Source organism: Hippoglossus hippoglossus, chromosome 22 (genome assembly GCF_009819705.1).
Source record: "Hippoglossus hippoglossus isolate fHipHip1 chromosome 22, fHipHip1.pri, whole genome shotgun sequence".
Classification (NCBI taxonomy): Eukaryota; Metazoa; Chordata; class Actinopteri; order Pleuronectiformes; family Pleuronectidae; genus Hippoglossus; species Hippoglossus hippoglossus.
The window spans coordinates 11,833,716-11,851,276 of NC_047172.1; positions in this window are offsets into that span (position 1 = coordinate 11,833,716).

A 17,561-nucleotide genomic window follows, 5' to 3' on the forward strand; every position below is an offset into this window, starting at 1 on the left:
CAAAACGGCACAGCAGCACCCAGCGGGGCGATTGGAGGGGGGGGGGGACCTCCCCAATATCAGAGGAAGAGGCCATGAAATCAAAAAAATATATATGAGAAAACATAAAAAAAGGTCACAGATATCTCGTGGCTATTGATCTCAGGGCAGGGTGGGTGCAAATGCATGTGTTGCATCTGTGCATACATGTGTGAAGGAGTGCACGTGTGAGTTAATGTGCTTGTGTGTGTGTGTGTGTGTGTGTATGGAAGGTAAAAGGGTGTTAGTGTGCTGGTGTGTGTTCATGCCAAAGAGGAAAAATCCCTCAGGGTGAATCAATAGATAGTCCTAGATAATGGAGGCCTGCTCGGGCAGCTGTGTACTGCCTCTCTGGATGGATGGATGGACGGATGGATGGACGGATGGATGGATGGATGGATGGATGGATGGATGGACGGATGGACGGATGCATGAGTTAGAGAGTGAGTGAGTTAGTGAGTTAGTGAGTTAGTGAGTGTATGACTGGTTAAGAGGCTGAGCATCGTAGCATCCTACACCTGCCAAGGGTTATCCTGCTGTGTACTGGTCAGTGGACAACACCCTGTTACAAATCAATTCATAAAACAGACACACACTCTCACGTGTACCAACAGCAAGATGACAAACTGAAAAAAACAAAAAAATTGTGCTGTCGTGCTGGTGCTTCATTCTGACTCATCATCCTGTTTAACACACACACACAAACCATGTGACATTCAGAAACACACATTTGAAGGTACATTTCTCGACATACATCAGCCTCACATTACGTGAAAGTGCCATATAAATTCTTATTAAGGCTGAACCATTAATCCAGCAGATCAGCTATTTCTTTTGGTGAAGGTCAAATGTGTCATATCCTACCATTATAAATGAAGCATTGTGGTCCTACAGAGATGCCCTGGCCTACAAATCAATATGTGCACATGTACGGGAACGGGCTTGTTCTGTAGAGAATAAAAAAAGGAAAGATCACATCATGATTTTTCTATATTTCTTTATATTCATTTTATATTTTTAGTGATAATGAAATGCAAACATCACAATGTTTGTCTGCCCTAATTCTTAGACAAGTTATGTGAAAACTCCACACTTTACATTTTACTGTTACATCTTTATACAACAGATTTAAATGAAAAAGAGACTTCGAAACTGATCAATGGCCACAAAATTTAATTTAGATGTCTAAGAAAATCAGATCAATGAGTGGATCCTTAGATCAGCTTTGTCAATCCTCTTTTCTCATCACTATTCATGCTAAAGCAACCCCCCCCCCCTGTACCTATGTCTGCCACACTTCATGATCAATACCAATAAAAATAAATCCTTTATCTCATCTCCTTAAGTGCACCCTTTATTGATCTGTGTGACTTAACCAAACATCCAATAAATACTAACAAGTACACGCAGCCCTGATGGAAATTATCAGCAGATTACTGTCATGTATCAAAAACGCAAATGATAAATTCCCTCACACTTTCTAGTCCCATTAAAAAGTATTATTTACAAATTCATCTGAGTGAAGCTTTCAATTAAATATCTGCTGAGAGCGTAGAGGCATAAATGATGAAAGGGTGCGACAGTAGCAGACTTTTATGTGAGATTAGAGCGGGAGATAAAACAAAACGTTATTATGTTGCTGATGAATTTGTGCATCCACAGTCAAGTCCGCAGTTTCTGTCTCTGTTCTTGGTTTGGAAGTTTAAGTTGTGGAGCCAGAACTTGTGAAGAAGCTGACAAAAAAATGCTGAAAAATACTCATTAATTAAAGAGCCATGGAGGAAGACTGAAGGTTCATACTACACACACACACACACACACACACACACACATATATGGTGAGTGCAGGTTTGATGTGCTGTGGCTAATGAGAAATAACAGTGGACCACAGTAACCATGTCTCTTCCTCTCCGGTAAAAATGAGCTCTTCGTTTCACATCATTATTCAAATCAGCCCACTAATTCCTGAAATATTTGCATATTTAAAACTGGCTGGCATTTTTCTTGCCCTAGGCTGACGCAAGTCCATGTGATACAGAGGGAAATGAAAAACGGTCCGCTACTGTGAACGCACTGCGGAAATCTTTTTCACATCCACACACACACACACGATGGCAGAGACTCCCTCTCGCTAAAATGTTCCTGTAGGAATGTTTGTCACGGGTCGGCAGAACGCTCACCGCCCTTATTTATAATTCATGACACATCAGTCATTAACTGTCAATGTTACTCAGCTCACATCTTGCTCAGTCATCGGTGGCGACACGCCATGGCCACAACGTGTCACATGTTCAGCGTATCGGGTGCATTCGCTTTTCTACACAGCGTTTAGAACCAAAACTATTAACATAAATAAAAACAGAAAGGGGGTTGAACTAACAGTTATTTTCATTATTCATTCATCTAAGGATTATTGTCTTGAATAACTTTAACTTTATGTTTTTCTGTCAGTCATTAGAATGTGTTTTTTGTTTTATGTGAACATGAATTGGTGTTTGTCTCTGTGAGCCAGTCCTGTAATGGATTGGTAACCAGTTAAGAGTCGACCCCGGCTCCGGCCCAACGTCACCTGGCTGCAGACAAAACCTAAAAGCTGTATTGGAAAATATCATTATTGATACTTTTTGAAAGAAATATATGTATTTATATATATATATAATATATGTAATAATATGTTGAACCATATGTTAAACAATTTTTTTCACTTGAAATTCTGCTGTATTTTCCACTGCGGCAGGGTATTATTTGAAAAGTGCCAATAGAACACCTACATTTCCAAACTGATTCGAGAGCAATTTATATTTTTTTCATTTTGTTGAAATATTAAAAACATTGTTCTACAAAACTACACAAGCAATCATACAAAAAAGTACATAGTCAAAGATTTTAGTGCTCTAGATCACGACTCATCTGTAGAATACATAAAATAATTGTACATGCGTCATTAACTGCTTGTTTATATATTAGAAATAGTCATTAACCAATCTAATGTTGTTTGTGTAAAATTGTAAAAAAAAAAAAAGTAACTGGTTGGTGTCTTTATTCATGGTGCTTAAGCTCAGAAAATCAACCTCCTCTGATAGAAAATCTAATTGCTAATATCTGCCTTTCTTCTTTTTTCGAGATGCCTTTTATATTTTATGTAAAGCACTTTGAATTGCCTTGTTGTTGAAATGTGCTGCACAAATAAATCTGCCTTCTGCGTGATGAAAGTACAACAACAGTTTGAAAATGAACAAAATGCCAAAGACCTTGAATGTAAAACACTTTCAATTTGTTTCCAAGTTCATTTTTAAAAAACTGCACTTGCTGAATTTGTGACATGACCCAGAATCAGAGGACGGAAGACATGGGACACTTTGTCCCTGTGAGGCTGCAAATGCTGCACCACAACCTGATCCTCTGAATGGAGCCGACACTCAACACTGTGTCACTGTCCAAGCAGGTCAACAAAGCACCGGGAACATATGGGTCATATTAGACCCAAGCATGAACGCTGGTGCAAGGCACACCGTACAGTGTATTATCCTGAGCTGCTCAAGTGTGTGTGCGTGTGTGTGTGTGTGTGTGTGTGTGTGTGTGTGTGTGTGTGTGTGTGTGTGTGTGTGTGTGTGTGGGTGTGTGTGTGTGTGTGTCTGGACGGTACGTGTGTTCACATCAGCTAACTAGAACACCACTGAACCATGTCACTGAAGCAATCAATAGACACAGACATCTGGTTAGTGATGGTATGTAAAGTATGCATGTGCTTGTGTGTGTGTGTGTGTGTGTGTGTGTGTGTGTGTGTGTGTGTGTGTGTGTGTGTGTGTGTGTGTGTGTGTGTGTGTGGGGCGAGGGGTATTGTCCAGAGTCCTCTGAGTCATGTAACACTGCACTGCCTTTGTAATGGAAGAGGAGAGTTCCTGTAATGATTTATTCATTGCAACATCAAAGATACATCCAAGCAGAGGTGTCAAAACTCATATATTACATGTCGTGTCCACAGAGTTTACTTTCCCATAGATCTCCTTTACTGCAGTCCATAATCCCACACTTCTGAACCAATCATATCGCATTTGCTCTCGTAGTGCTAGTTGTATTTCAAAGTAAGTCGCGTTACTTTCCGTGAGCCGTGAGCAGAACACGGAACGAACACGGAACACGGAACGACGAGGCTCGTACAACAAACGAAAACATTCAAATTAAACAAGAAAAAGTGGAAGAGAGAGCGAGGCTGCCCGAGAGACAGACAGATACACGCACAAATACAGAAGCGGAGAGAGATGAGTGTGAATAGGAGGGAGAGAGAGTATGCTGAATCCCACTCAGACCACCTGCTCATCAGTTCCTCTGGCACAACAGATACTGTCATTGTCCACACAAACACAAACACACGCACACACACACACATACACACACACACACACACACACACACACACACACATGCACATACTAAGCTCAAATATAAAAATCTCCCGGTGCGCTCACAGAAAGCCTTTCCCAGTCCCTCCCACATCAGATGCTGGGCACACAGACTTGATTTAAAACTGTTAGGTGCCATTCAATATGGGCCTGGTTTGGAGCCAAGCCTCGGACATTTCTCAAAGGTTCTGCTCAGTTACCTGCTCATGTTATTCTGTTCCAGCACACTTCAGAAAAGTAGCCTGCGGTGTGTTTGTATGAGCAGTGGCGTTTCCCTTACTCGGGCCTTGATTTTGTTTTCCATTGTTCTCGTTGCTTGTTGTCGAGGAGTATATTGTGTTATTTCTGCTTTATTTTTAAAAAAGGCTGCGGCAGATTGGGAACAAAGAGAGTTTCTGATCAGCTGGAGGTTTCGCAAATTTGGAGAAATGTCACGGGTGCAGTACTCTGCAAACTGCAGAATAAATATATAAAACCATTTCAAGGTCTCAGGCTAGAGCGTAAAATGATATTTTTGCCCACTTAGATAATCTTAATTTTGAACAACAATCTCAAGAAGAAAAACTATCCATCCATTACCTATACAGCTTATTCTTTCAGGGCTGTGGGGGAAGCTGGATCCACAAAGAGAGGACCCGGCTAACAACAAAGCCCACAGGAAAAACTATTAAAGCAATTTGAAATATTTGAATGTGTTACGGTCTTATCTACAAATAAGAAATTACTAATTTAATCAATAATGAGAATTTGCTAATTCTTAAATAGAAATGAGAAAATATTACAATAAACTAGGGAATAATGACAAATTTTGGAGAATATTTGGCCTGTCTCCAGAATAGCACCTCCGCCCATCTATTATTCTCCATTGAGGGGATTCCATTGAAGGGACAGGTGCAGCTATGCATCAGCCATACCCCTTAGTGAGAAGGACAGTCCACTGTGTGGGTGTAGTCACACAAACACACCACGTCAGACAATATATACAACACACACACACACGCATATGTACAAGAGCCCTCCACCCCCACTGTCCTTGTATTGTTTGGTCAGAGTGTGTGTGTGTGTGGGGGGGCACTCAGGTACACAAGGTAATGGCACCTGGGGTTATTCAGGCCTAAATGGCAGCTCTGGCTACACTGCAGCTCACAAAGTGCCTGTACGAGCACCGCGGAGACTAATGCGCCTGTGCACACAATGTATCGCTCAACTACAAAGGACAGGTGTGTGCGTGTCACTAAATTGTCCCCCTGTTGTCTGGGCCTCTCCGAGTGGCAGGCCCTGTCCATTAGCCGCAATTTAACAGGATGATCAGAGTGCTTGAAAAGGGCCACATCAAACAGGTCTGGAGAATCCCAGGTGCCCAACGCAAACGGCAGGCATGGGCAATAACCAAACCCACTTACAGGCCTAATGTATTCTGTGAGGGAAATGAAGATGTTCCTTCTCCGACCAAGGCTCTTTTGTTCGGTGGCGAGCAGACAGGGGGGGGATTGTTTCTAAGTTTGCATGGTGCCTAGGTGACGAGGGCAGCAAGGGCAATTATCTTTCTGGGATCCATATTTATATTTCTCTAATGGAAGTATGATGCTCATGGTATGGTAAAGTAAAAAATATACTGTTGTAGGATACAAATGTTGATGTTCAGCGTAAATGCAAAACAAATAATCTGATCTTGCCTTTTAAAATTCACCTTATGTAGCCAAGTTGAGTATATAGAGTAGAGCTAGCAAGGTTCAATAAGAAAACAAATTAGATAAACATGTTTGTACATTTCAAAAAGGCATATGCAGGCTTTCTTTTACCGAAGATATTTTTACAGCAGCAAAACCTGTAACTCATAAAGCTCTCCGCACAAGATCACATCTCTCTGCAGCGTTCAGGGAGAGGCATATTTCAAAACTTTCATTTATGTTGGATCGCTCTGTCTCCATTCATATCATTTCTCCTCCTAAATCTAGGGCAAGGCCCAAGCAGGACAGTGGAATTGGGACCAAAAGGACACAGTGTCCCAAGTTACCTTGTTGATTTATGAAATCTGCCCCTGTGGTGACCTTTATAGGTGTCAGCCAGACAGGGACGTGGCGCTCAGGCCCGAGATGACAAAGCTTCCCTCCGAAGGTCGTGCCCTGCCCCGCAGCCGCGTTCTCTGAAACTCATCACGAGCCCTGGACACACTCCTCCAACTGTATTAACTTCTACTGGGAAAAAGTGTGTAGCCGCCGGCCGCACGACTGTGACACTAAAGCAATCATAACCACCTGCTCGTTGACGTGCCCCAACTGTGCTGAAGTGCACCACGTTCCTGTTTCACATTCACTGCTCAGCCAGTATTTGTCATGCTTTGCACAGTGCTGATCCATGCTGGCTCACTTATCAGGCCGTTTGAATTATGTATTCATTTATTTATTTATTGTGTGTGTATTCAAAAGCAGAACTCAATGGCCAAAAGTCAGCACTACGAACAGTAGTGGTCTGCACTTAAAATATTCAATTCATGCAAACATATGCGTAGGTTGCGGTAAATCACCAAAAAGCGAAATAGCAGTGATTTTCTTTGCGGTAGGAACACTTGTCACGTGTGACCACAGTATGTGACTGATGAGCTTCAGACGCACACAGGCATAGAGAGATGAAGAAAGAGGCAGCGAGCGAGGGAGAGACTCGGTCCTTTTACACTGACAGGTGTGCAACAGTGGCTGGCCCCTTTGAAAAGCATCCATTTCCTTAGCAACTGGACGTCAGCGCGCTTCAGCCAGGCAACTTTAGCAGATGGCTTGGTAAATACCTTGCCATGTGTTCCTGAGGAGAAACTAAAATGCGTCATGACAAAAAACACGCGCGCATCGCCCCAACCTCACGCACCATATTCACATAATCCAGCCTGCTTATGCCACCCTCGTTCTCCCCTGATTTAAGTCTTACTTGTATTCAATAAAAGTTAAATTGTGTTCTCATACGTATGCGTCGAGGTTTCACACTTTCTGAATCGCCTTACTTGTGCCCATTCCGAAGTTAATGGCGAATGCAATACAGTCTTTCTTTCGAACAATAAGCCATAGCCAAAGGTCTCATTTCATTTAATTGTGTAACCATGGTAACCACCATTTTGTACATACTGTACAGAATACAACCAAAGGTAGCGCTATTGAAAATAACAACTCCAAGGGTAGAGCAAATGCAGTGCCTAATGAAATGCCTTGAACCATGGGAGGCACACAATAGCTCCTTTCAACTGACACACTGTGGAGACATGTAAACAGGTTGGCTGATGAGACAGCGCAGAAATGCCGTGGATGGATTTTTTTTAAATATGGACCAAGGTCTCTATATGACGCACTGTTATTTATTCCATGTTATTCTTCCTCTCTCTGCCATACTGCTCTGACCTTCTCATATTATGTTGACAGTCCCCAACCGTGTCCAATACCTTCTCTCTAAACACACAAACAAAATGTCAATCTGTTGCCCACACTTTCAACGTCATATGCAATTATACTTGTGCAGTTGTTGTTCCACTACCTTTCTATTTCCTATCTATTACATTCATCTGTACCCTTTCAAATATTTAGTTATATCTTCTAATTTGTCCTTTTCCTCTTTTTTTCCCTCTCTTTCCAGCCCCTGTGCTGCAGCTGCACGGGGCAGCTGGGACCAGCTGTATACGGTTCAGCTAGAGACCCTGTCATTAACACTAAGCCCCCTGAGTGGCCCAATTCTGGGGCCTCTGGTCATTGTGCGGGCATGTGTGTGTGTGTTTGTGACAGTACGAGAGAGAGTGTGTTATTGTGCCACTCGTGCAACACACCAGCAGCAAGGACATCTCCAATGGCTTCCATATATGTTGTGTCAGGTCAAATTATGATGCTGCTCAGTCGCATCTGGACGATGTGATGGCCCCAAACTGATCCCTGACAAAACACATTCATATTATAATTCAATCTGTAAAATACTTTTAGGAAGAAAACAAAAAAGCACAATTGTTTCCTGACAAATTAGAGTGGATCAAGCCCCACTCCCCTTAGTTAATTATAGTGGAAAAGGTGGAAGATTCACTGTTCTAAATTTTTCATAACTTTTTAAACAAAAGGTTTTTATTTTAGACAAATGCAGAAAAGTAAGGGATCAACATTTTTCTAGCCAGACCAGTCATAGCCAGATGTTATCACCTAGGTTGAAAACACATCCTCTGGTTACATTTTGTATGTTACCAACTGAGGCTGTCCAAGTAGAAAAAGTCTGCACCCTCAGCAGCTGATGATCCATCAACATGGGAAATAAATTGGTACTGTTAAAATATTGCAGAATAGAGCAAGTAGAACTGTTATAAGTATGTCACGGGAAAAAAACAAACCAGAGACCAGAGCTGAAAAGCAGGACAGAGCTGAGCCGGGGGGGGATAATACACTGTAAATACTAATCGAGCAGGGCTTTCTTTAAACATTAACTATAACCCCACAAACCAATGGAGCTGGATAATCACATGCACACTTGTGGCCTTAGGAGAAGGCTTCTCCTATAGGTAGTGTGCTAGTTAGACACAAATGCTGACAAATGCTGCTGAAGTGTGACATTCTTTTATTGCATAGACATTGAGGTGTTAGGTCGAGGTTTGCAAATGGGCATCAAAAGTTATCCTGGCAAAACCTTGAAAAACACAACTGGTCCAGGGTCTTGCTCACTATTCAACCCTGATTAGACCTTTTCTAACCTTAACACTGCTTTGAGTATTAAAACCATATTAAAATACAAAAAAACACAGATCATACAAAACTTGTTGCCTCCAGTGGAATCTATGTATTCCTATAACAGTTCTTTGTATGACTTTCAAACATTTTGGAAGTGGTGAGGAGAAAGACAAATGGTAGTCTCTACAAGCACTACTTGTGATTTTGGTTCAGTTGCTCAATCAGTGTCTAATGAAAGAAATCTGAGCCTATGGCTATCTACATAAATTTCAGATAAAAAAATTCCTTCCCTAAAATAAGCAGATTCATACGTTAATGAGGTGTAGCAAAGAAAATGTAAACTCTCGACAAATTAAAAATACATTTCGATATAAATAAAGCTATGCAGTACCTGTCTACTTGTCTATGTAGTCCAGAAATGGAGCTGGCTGATTGCTGGCTGTCTGTGTTGACAGCTACTGTACAGCATGTTAATGCACATGAGCAGAGCTCTGCTTCTCCCTCCCTGCCCACTGCCTGTTCACCACTCAGCTCCCCATATGCCGCTCCCCTGCGCTCCTCTCATCCAGCCACTGGGAGCTTGATTAAGCCTGACTTGTCACCAAATTACACACACAAAGTTTACATGCATTCCCCGGCTCTCCAGCTGTTGCAGATTTGTTACAAAGAATAAATCTTGAAGCAGTTGACTGAGCAGGTCTGGATGTCTGCCGCCTCATTGATAGGGAGAGATGGGGAGAGGGTGGAGGGGAGGGGAGGGGAGACAGACAGGGAAAACAAGACAGACAGGCAGAGGCGAAAAGAGAGGAGCCGGGCTGATTACAAAACTGACCCAGCTTTGTGTGTTGGTATTATTGTATTGTTGTTCTGATTGGTTTATTAAGCCCCTGTGAGCCGAAATTATGTCTTGATATATATTAATAATTAAGTTGTGTTTTATATTCACAAATTAATTATTCATAATACACTTTAATTGTATTCAAAATGTGACTTTAAACACCACTAAAGCCTCATTTATGCTGCCTTTACACATGAAAATGATGTAACCATCACTGCCCAAGTGCTTTCATGCTAAGTCATACATACATTGGTAAAATGTATTCCTTGTGTCCTCTGGTTGTCTTGATTGAACTATTGGCTCCACTGCCCCTCACGATTGCTGGGGGTACTGCTCCGCTTGATCAGTTTCATCCCTATTCCTATAGGCTTTTAGAAAACGTGCACGAATACGGACAAATGAACGCAGAGTACGGACAGAAGGCTACATCTGTTTCCTTATGTCATCTGCCGCAATTTCAGCTCCGACCCAGCCCTTTGCTGCATGTCTTCCCCGCTCTCTCTCTCTCTCTCACTCTCACTCTGTCTCTCTCTCTCCCTCTCTTCCATGTCACACTTACTGTCCTATCAATTAAGGTGAAATGCCCAAAAAGTTGAGATATAGCTGAAAGGTCTGAAAAAAGCTAGTAAGTAATGAGTCAAGATTGTCTTGTCCTACTACTGTTCGACAAAGTGAATTTAAACACTAAACAAAAGTAAGTATATTCAGCCCACTACAAATTATTAAAAACTAATTTCTCAAATCAGGCTGACTTGTATTGACACCATATCTTATCTTGCTCTTTGGGGAAGCAGGATTTGAGAGCTCAACACCAGATTCAGCTTTGAGAGTTTGATGCTAGTTACTGAAGATTTCTCTGAAATCAATGCACTTGAAATTTTGATATATTCCCCCTCAATATGCCTCTTATTTTCCTGCCATTTAATGACACATGATTCTTTTCTCTTCTGTTTCCCTTCCATCTTTTTATGATTATGATTCCTCTCTTAGATCATCTGAATGGCTGTGGCAGTAATTGCTGCGTGGGCATCATTACCCAAGAAAGCATGAAAAAGACACAGTAATGAGCAAAAGCCCGGGAGCTCGCTAGACCGTTGATCAATACCATTAAACAATGTGCACTTTGAGCCGAGCTGCGTTCGAGAGCTCCGACACTCAAATGGATATTCCTCATAGCACTAATGGCTTTGAACTAGGCCTCCATTACCATGTATAAAACGCTTCTTATTAACATAATCAAATCTCTCTGTGTTTTTTTGCGTCAGAGATAATATGAAAAGACAGGAGGTTGCTAATGTAATTAAGCGTATGCTATAATTACTATCCCCTGATCACGTGACCTCTTCTCCTAACAAAGCTGAATAAATAGTGCCATTACCCCGACTACTGCTTTGCGATTTGGTACATTGTTGGTTTCCATGTTGTCTTATGTTCGTGCGTAAACAACATGGCTCCGCGTGCCAACCCCCGCTACCACACTGCAATGTGAACACACACAATCTTGGACAAATCCAGAAAAATAAAGGTTAAATACATTCCTAAAAGTGCAGCAGTGTTTGAAAATCACTTTTTGCTGTTTCTGTTGCAACCAGAACCAGCAGGACTGCAGCAAGAAAGCCATTATGATCAGTGGGTTTAATTACAAACATTTTAATTTGCATCTCAGGGCTCTATTCATCACATCCATCTCGGCTAGCGGCCCCATTCTCCCTCCATATGCCCAATAAATAAATAAGAAGCTAAAGGAGATTCTGGGGCCCGAGAAATGATTACTATTTCACTAACAATTACCAGGATGCTAATGGCTATTGTATTGATTGCTCTACCCTTTGAGATCAAGGTCATATGAAAATGTAATCAAAAAAGCTTTGATAATTCCTGCTGAGCCATGAAATTAGAAATCACAATAGTGAAGCCAGGCTAAAAATATCGTCACACCATTAAACTTGACTGGGATATGTCACGCAGTGTACAGTAAGAACACAGCAGCGTTTTCAATTAGTCCTTCTGAAATTTGTACACTTGAAAGTTGAGCTTAAAACAAAAGACAAATGGACTTCTGCACGTTTGTCAAGTGGGTGTAAGTGTATGGCAACACACCAGCTAGTGTGTGTGTGTGTTGTATCATCACTAACGCGCATCTATTGTGTTGCTCGCTAACTTTAATATGATGTTAATGCGATGCAGAGAGCTAATAGAATGATTGATGAGGTCGTGAGACTGATCAGTGAAAGTGTGTCAGCTAACAGTCAACCAAAAGCAAAATGAATGGCTGAACAATAATGATGCGTCCTCTGATGACTGCAGATGGTTCTACTGTACGTCACAATTAAACAATGGCCTCATAAATTACTATTTAACCCTGGAAGCATTTGCTGTCATTCACATTTTCAAGCCATTTCCACAACTCAAATGTGAAATTCACTCATTAATCCACCCTGGCAGACATTCAACTTCACTATATCAGTTCTGTCAACTCATTAAAAGCACATTCTTTAGCAGAGGGTCGTCCTAGAAATGAGATGTAGTTTGCCAACGGATGAAGATTTATGCTGTTTGTGGCGCAACTACCAGCACTTGCTGTGCCTCTGTAATGAAGATAATTGTTGCAGTATCACTATAAGCAATCTGTGCTGGGTAATGTATAAAAATAAATGGCAAAACTAATTTCCAGGCACGTAAGGGGAAAAAAAAATATATATATATATATATCTGTATGTTTTGATGCAAAGCATTTCCTTCACTGCAACACGAAGGAATTCATATACTAAACACACACCAGTCCCAGCCCCTGCATGCCTATACCCTCCAGACATCCTCCCCCGTATCCCAGAAACCTCTCTGTGTTTAGGAATCAGGCTCCACCACGACTCAGTGTAGCGCCTGGGAAGATATCGCCACACGTCCAAAAATTTCCATCAATGGCGGCTAAACTCCTCCGCAGCAACTCTCTGATAGGTTAATCCCTGTATCACACTTTAGCACCAGTTCACTAAGCGGCTTAAAAGGACACATTAGAACGATGACAATGACCCGCTAATGGTGTTACATTTCTCTGAAGCATTATGAGCTATCTTTGTCACGTTTATCTTATAATGAGATCTGTCAATTGGGGGGGAAGACGATCCCATGCAGCAGCCAAGGACGTTGATATTTCACATAATAAATAATGACCTAGAAAAGGGAGAAAACAAACCTTGATCCCTCTCCCCTGATCTGTTTTCTTTGCAGGCGACACAGCGGGCAGCCCCATAGGGGCCTTGGAGCTCGGTGTCACCATTTAGATTACTGGCTGCTGTGCAGACCAAAGTCCTCAGGGCCACCACAACACCCCCAGCCACACCATGTGTGATTGATGACTGCCGGTTCCCATGGGTGTTTTAAAACATTTCCTCAAGCAGTGTCCCCTGAAGAAAATGTGCCATAATTCATCATGCTGTTACTGTACCGAGTCCACATAGTAATTCTGTCCCCTCTAATTTCATTAAGCTGAACATTTCATCCTCCTGTATACTTTAATGATCAGTGAGAGCATGTTCTATGTTCAAGAAAAATACCTGGCTGCCGACCTATTGAATTAGGCTGGAAAGTCTCTTTCCCTAATCCAGAAATACGTTTGCCTAATAAGATTCTATTAGGAAAAAAAGGTATTTTAAATATCATGTTCTCGAATGATGTCTAATTTGAGTGAACCTCCTTATAACTGTTGCTGCTAAACGAAGCAGTCACAGGCACATATCTGAGATGAATATCAGCTGATTCATAAAGTGCTGTGTGCCCATTTCCACATGTGCATGCACAGTATTTCTAAACTTTGCTGCTAAACGACCTTTTGGTCCAAACTTCTTCCTTCTATTCCCTCCATCTGGTTTACGTAAAAAGTAATTATTAAGTACAAATGTTCCGACCTATTCTGCCCAGAAAAGTTTGACATCTAGTTTAAGCACAGAGTGGATGGGTCTTTGATTTACTCTTTGCTATGTGTTTTTCTTTAAGGACCACTTAAATCATGTCCGGAGAATTTGTTTATGCAGCTGTAAAGTTTAACTTAACTTTTACTCTCCAGAATCACAAAAAAAGAACAGTATAGCCTTATTTGTGCCAAAAGCAGGGACTGTAAGAGTAAACTATAATTTCTTTAGGTTTCAATCTGCTTTTACTCTTTTTTTGTTGCTTTGCTAGTTTATTAGTCAGAATAGGCCTTTATTCTGACCAATTTCTAAATGCAGACTGTTGTCACCAACAAAACAGCTATTTATAGAGAGTAAACAAAAGAGGTCGTTGTGAGATTGATGGTTGAAATGACCGAACAAAACCATGTCAATTATGCATCATGTTTTTCACATGTCCTCTGTATATTAATGAATTCGTCTTTGTTATGCATTTTTTACGTGGGTTACTACACAGCCACAATTAACTTTGCCCGAGCAACCATTTGGGTGATGGAAGAACAGACTTAATGGGATGAGAGGACTTTGTTGTCTTGTTCTCTTCCAGACGTGCACACACACACACACAAACACACACACAAGGTTAAGCTAAGACACATTATCATTAATTCACAACATTGTGTATCACATCAGTTTGTTTTGTGAGGAATCATTTAAAAATCAACATATACACATGCTATAAGTACACATCTGTGAGTGCACATACAGGAAACATAAATAGGCACACCAGCACAGACAGCAGTATCGCTGTCTAGGACACTAATCCAAAAAGCGCAAAGCTCTATTACTTTTAATTATCCCTGACAGCCTTTTGCTTTAATCTACACAAAGCACGTGCAAACGAGCTGTTACACTCGGCCTCCAAGAAAGGGGGGACAGGAGAGGACGGCATGCTGCCTGCCTGCCTGCTGAGAGGGCCTTCTCTGTGCATGACACGGACATGGGCTTCGGTGACCCGGCTGGCGCTCGCCTACGTCTGCTCGCCGGCTGAAGGCTCTGGGGCCGCCATGTGGCATCTGCTGCCATGGGGCTGGGCACGAGGCTGGGGCTGGGACTGGCCCTCTGTTCGCCAGGCCTGTCTATAGAGCTGTAGCACATTTCGGGAACCTGGCGCTGTTATTACCAACCAAACCAGTCCTACAGAGGAAGTGGCAAGGTCACCCTTAACTCTGCCTGAAAGACCACTCCACCTGCCACACTCCGCCTGGCTGTCATGCTACACCGAGAGGGGTGGGGGTTGAAGTGGGGGCACTTTGTTCAAAATTCAAAAGGTAATCCATTGTGCACACTGTCTCCATACACAATAATATTTACTGCGGTAACACATCTGATTAATAAACAATCAGAAAATTGTGTAAAGAGCGACACGTCTGAATGGAGACAGGATACATTTTGGTAGATAGATACAAACCAGTATACCAGTGCTCACCAGACGATTATCTATCTTGTGTGAAATCTATAGTCTGAATCCGTTATGGCAAAGTTGGTGATGGAACGCATTCATAATGGTAGCTATTCCCCAGTGAGGGGAAGGGGGCGTGTTTACCCCTGAAGGTTACCCCTTGTAAATCCTTGCATAGTTTATTTAAATAGTGCCCTAACCATGGTCTCCAGGATTTTCCCCTTACAGCGAGCAAAGCATGACCTTTACATTTGACGCTTGACAGTTCCTCAGATTCGCCCAACCAGAACAGATTATGCATATTTATGTGTTTGTTTCTGAGCACTGGATGCTCTTTATCTCTTGGAGAACAAAAGACACAGAGCTCTTCACACACACACGTGCACAGTATGCCGCCATGTGCACTCACGTAAAATGTAGGTACACGTCAACATTACCTGCACACCGGAGATTCTGTTTGACCCGGCAGCGGTGAACATGCTGAGGTACCATTGCTAAAAATGTAGTGGCGTTCATATTGTGGTGGTCTCAGATATAATAGGTTGTCACGATCATTAAGACTAAAATCAGTAAAGATGACAGAAACATAACCATAGCTCCCGTCTCCCATGTTTATGTTGCCATAGGCAGCATAAAGCAAGATACTGTATGTTTTTTTTACATAGTCAGTCCGTTTTACACACTGGCACCTGGTCGGGGGAGGATGCAGCCAAGATAATCTATTTAGATTGGCCAGGTTGAAAGCTGTCATTTATCACCGGTGTAGAGCCCCTCCTCAGATGGCAGTCTGACTGCTCCGGTCCAATGGCCTTTACGTCCGTGTGAGACGCCTGTGTACGGCCGGCTGTGAATCTCTCCAGTCTGGTCCGAGGACCTGGCAGACGCGTCGCTTTCACTGAGACAACATCAGCCTCCTTTTTTTTTCTCCTCACTCAGTGCCACTCCCTGAAAACTCCATTTCATATTTAAAATTATTTTGGTGGAAAAATATATTTGCCATCACACAAGAGAAGAAATTAACGACAGATGAAAACAGGCAGATGTGAGGTTTCTTTTTGAAAAAGCAGAAAATAGCAGGGATATTAGCCCACTTATCTCAGCCTACACTGTTCTATTTGTGCAACAGCAAATAATTTCTTTCCATGCTCATTTCCATGCAGCTTCTCAATGCTGCGGCTATGTTTGTGCACTTTAAGAGAGAGAGAGAGAGAGAGAGAGAGAGAGAGAGAGGTAAACAGAGAGCGCACGCATGTCAATGTGTTTACTGGTTTCTTCTCATCATGGTGTAGACTCAAGGTTATCTGGGTGAGGTCCAAGGAAAAAAAGGTGCAGCAGTCTAAACACAGGCAGCCTTTCCCCTCCATCTTATCAAGGTCTGAGATGAGAGGAAGGACAGAATTGGAACGTTAACCTCACCCCCTCCAGACAGAGAGCACCAGGGAGCCAATACAGAGCTAACACGCTGCAGCACTAGCCCTGTAGTCCCTATATATAATGTTAGCTATGGCGTTCTCCGGCAGAGCATCGTTTTATGGTCTTAAATTTAAGCAGGGGCAAGAAAAACTGCACTTGTGCAATCAAAACAGGGACGGATATTAAATCACTAGTTGGTTCAGAGATGCTGAAAGAATAAACTGCCATTAAAGAGTTTTTTTTTTTTTTTTTTTAAATGTGGACCACGTGCAGTTTTATAAATGGCTATTTCTGCAGGACAATTCTGCACCATTACCTTGCCACCCACCACCTCACTTGTTCGGATGTAGTAACCTCCACGCCTCACTGCCACAGAGTTCTCTGGCGCAGCGAAAAAAAAAATCTAAGCGGCCACATGTGTGGGAGCGCAGGAATAGTGCACCATTAAAAGGTCCTGACTCACCTTGTTTTAAGTGCAAGGTCTAATTGCCAGCCTCTTTTTCAGAGGGCCAGAGCAGCAGCTGGCAGCAGGCTGTATCTACAGGGATAGCCATTAACGGCGGGGTATAGCTAGCGAAGAAATAAGGCCTGCAGACCCCGGCTCCCTCACAGACGTTCACTCTATTCTGAGACGGGCAAACACCGCAGGAGACAGATACAGAGAGAATGCCCTCTGTGACTTCTCGCCATACGTTTGACTCATAAATAGTGCCATTATTCTACTTCCAGTTTGGTCAATCTTAACTGTCTCGTATAAAAAGGAGTCATTATTCAGAATGCGGTACCCGGTTGTTCAGTAATTTAAATTAGTAGCACTTTAGCCCCTGCACAATCCACCCGAGACTCATTTTT